Source organism: Belonocnema kinseyi, chromosome 8 (assembly GCF_010883055.1).
Source record: "Belonocnema kinseyi isolate 2016_QV_RU_SX_M_011 chromosome 8, B_treatae_v1, whole genome shotgun sequence".
Taxonomy (NCBI): domain Eukaryota; kingdom Metazoa; phylum Arthropoda; class Insecta; order Hymenoptera; family Cynipidae; genus Belonocnema; species Belonocnema kinseyi.
In genome coordinates, this window is record NC_046664.1 from 11,225,125 (window position 1) to 11,228,970 (window position 3,846).

The window sequence follows — 3,846 nt, forward strand, 5'->3', positions numbered from 1 at the left end:
ATCCATCAATATTTGATAAATTAAATTTTTTCAAAAAAAATTAATAAACAAATGCATTATTCGAGCATTTATCGAAAGAAAAATGAGTTTTTTTCAATGTCAGTCTTTTTAATTGAGAATTTCATGTTAGTTTGAGCAACATTCTTAATTATTCCATAAATTGTATGATTTTTCCAACAAATTTCATAAACAAATGCATTATTTGGGCATTTGGCGACGGAAAAGATCGTTTTTTTTTTCTTTAATTTAAGTCCTTTTAATTAGGAACTTCATGGTAATTTTAGCAACATTCATCACAATTTTTAAATTAAATTTGTTTAACAAAAACATCAAATTAATCAAAGAATTATGAATGTTACTGAAATTATCGTAGTGCCCAATTAAAAGGAACGAAATGAAAAAAAAACGAGTTTTTCCTTCGACAAATGCCCAAATAATGCATTAGTTTATTAAATTTGTTAAAAAACTCAAAATTTATCAACAAATTATGCATTTTTCTAAAATTATCATGAGGTCTTAAGAGAAACTTTTTTTATTATAATATTGTTTGTATTCAAATTTCTTGCAATATACTCAGAAAAGCCTTCAATTATTGAAAATGATAGAAAAGACATTTTCGGAAAATAATTTGTTTATAAAATTTTTTTTATGTATCATGATGGAATATCTTTATATAATGTAAATATATGAAACTTCGGTGACCTCAACAATTTTCCTATTATTGACAAGCACTGAGAACATCAAATGGAAAAATTTCCATTTTTTTGTCATATTTATTTATTTATAAAAAAGATTGAAAACTAAATTGAAAATCAGGCTCAAAAATTTTTTTGGAAATTTCATCAGCTTTAAAAAAATATCTAAATCGGTACACAGCTTCAATCGGAATCATATTTTGAATTAAAAAATATACTTTTTCCCCACTGTGCGTCCGTCCGAAATTTTCGAAATTTTTAGGATCATTTTTTTAGATTAAAATTTGTTTGTACGAATATTTGTAGTACTCAGAAAGCCATACAATTTATCATAAAGACTTTTTTCGATAAAATGGAAATGATCAGGGTTATCAGATTTATAAAATTTTAAAAATCAATTAAGAATTTAAATTTTAAGACAAACAAAGCACGATATTAAAAAAAGTCGAAAAAAGAAAAGCTTTGCTTTTCAAAAGCCCTACAAGATGATCATTACGAATTTTTGGATCTTCTTGAAAAGATGAACATTCAAATTTTGATTGCACAAAAAATAATGAAAAATAAAATATTCCATTTTGCAGTTAAACTATGCAAGATACGAAAAAATATGAATGGATAAAAATTGAGTATTCAAAAAAGATCAAAAAAGTTGTTAATAATCACTTCTTGATAGGACGCATACTTTTTTTATTCGTGACAAATGCCATTTTTTTTAACTAGAACTAAAATTTGTCATCAATCACTTTTTGATAGAATTCATAGTTTTTCTTTTTAATAATAAAAAATGATATTAAAAATAAAAAAAAATCGTGGAAAAACGACAATAGGTACGAAAACAAATTGATAGACGAAAGTTGTACGACCAGAAACAAAATACGAATTTGTAATAACGTATTACATTTTTATCATTTATAATTGAGAAAGTATTGGAATTGTCCGAAATTTGACACAACATTCAAATTTTGAACCAAACGACACAATAAGGCTTATAATTTTGTTTTTATTAATGGAAACGGTATAGATGTTATCTCGAGTGTTATATTGTCTATGTTAACAAGGGTATCTATTTGTTTACAAAATGATCTTTCACTTGCTTAATATATTACAAACTTTAATAAAGATTTTTTAATAACGCTTGTTTCCAAGGCTAGACTATTAAATTTTATCAAATAAGTATCAACTAACTGCAATTTAAAAGAGAAATAAATTAACAAACTTGAACTTTCTATGCAAGTTATTAAATTCAATAGTTCAACTAATTAATTCATTGAATGATAAAAAATGATGATAATAATGAAATTGATAAATTAGTAAATAAATGAACAATATATAATTATAATATTATAATTAATGATGAACCATAAGTAATTTTCGTAAAATAACTATTTTATTTTAATTAATCAATTGATTAATTTAAACAATCGATTTCTATTCATTTAAAAATGGAATTTATTAAATTTTCTCAATAGCGACAGAAAAAATATCAAAGCAAGAGATAGACAACAAAAGTTTGGAGAATAATGGGACAAGATAAAATTGATAGAAAAACGATAGAAAGAGAAAGTTTCTGAAAAATCTGGACAAAATATTTGTAGGAAAAACTTGACTGAAAAGGATTAGAGCAAAAACAAGACTAGATTTTCAACTAAATAGTTGGCGGACTTCATTGCGAAAAGTCTTATCGCAACGAAATCCGTTAATTTGGAACAGTGCCCTAGTCGATATAATCGATGTTATAATTAGTTTCTTTAGAAAACTTGTCAGAGCATTTGAAATCAAATTTTTACACATGAAACAACTTATTGCTGACAAGAAATATATAAGTATATTATTTGGCATTAAGTTTGGCATTAACAAATTATAACAAAAATTAAAAAGTATGAGGGTCCTTGTGTTCTTAAAATAACATAATTCACGAACATAAAAAAAAGGTAATAAAACAAGAAAAATTAAGAGAAATTAAATCCTAGTAACAAAATAACATAAGAAATAAAATCATAATTAAATGAAGGAGTGCCGAAACTTACTACTTTTTTTGAAGATACTAGTGCCTTTTTAGGATAAATTACTCCAAATAGAATTTCTATGTTGCAGAGAATCTACAACGCCACAACTTCTACCCCTTCCCAGCATCTGAAGGGGGGGGGGGAGGGAAAGCACCCCTGTGACTGTTCACAGAAATAATTTTGGTCAAACCCCTTACCCTTTTCCAACATTTCATGGTGAAGCTGGAACGCACATCTGTAACTGGTCACATAAATAATCTTGGTCAAACCTCTACCCCTTCAGAACGTCTCGTGGGTGGTGGGAAGGCACCCCTGACAACCCGTCGTTAAAATCTCTTTAAAATAAGTAAATCGCAGTTTTTATTGGCATGGCATTTAACAAAAAATTACCAACACAAGTATCATCGTATGCTAATGTACAAAAATAAATTATTTTTTTTCGCTCAAGAAGGCACATTGAGATATTATTTTCGGTAGATTAAATTAAATTTTTACTTCATGCGTGCCTTTTTCAGTTAACATCGTTACTTAATTTATTCGTGAGATCGCTGTGAATAAATTAATACCTCTGAAAAAAGAAGCAGATTTAACAAACAATATTTAACAAACAATTTTTACTGAGCCCCCTGCACAAATATTACCAATATCTTGGAATTTACAAAGTGATTTCAGCTAGAATATGTACTGAAAATTTAGTATTTTAATTGAATCATCATATGCTCTTCTTACCAAACTCATGAAGAAGCAGGTTTCCGTATTTAATGAAAATAAGGATAATTTTTCTCTAAATAACCTTTCTGTATTTTCCTTGACTCTATTGTTAAGTGTATTATAATTAACGTAATGATTGCGGCCATTAGCCCAATAACCTTGTCTGACTGTGGTTTGCACTGGGCCAACATCGGGTCAGATTTAGGAAACAATATTTCAGGTTGAAATGGTTTATTCAATAATATGTCTTGGCCTTATGTTTTGTTTATTACTTGAGTAATATGTGCAATTTTAATTTAATCCTTAGTCTCATTTTAATGCTTAAACTATTCTTTTGATTTCAAATCGTAGATTTCAAATTCTTTATGTCTTACGGTCCAATCGTAAATCGAAAAAATAAATATGAGTCAAAAAAACATGTTCTTCGAAACTCA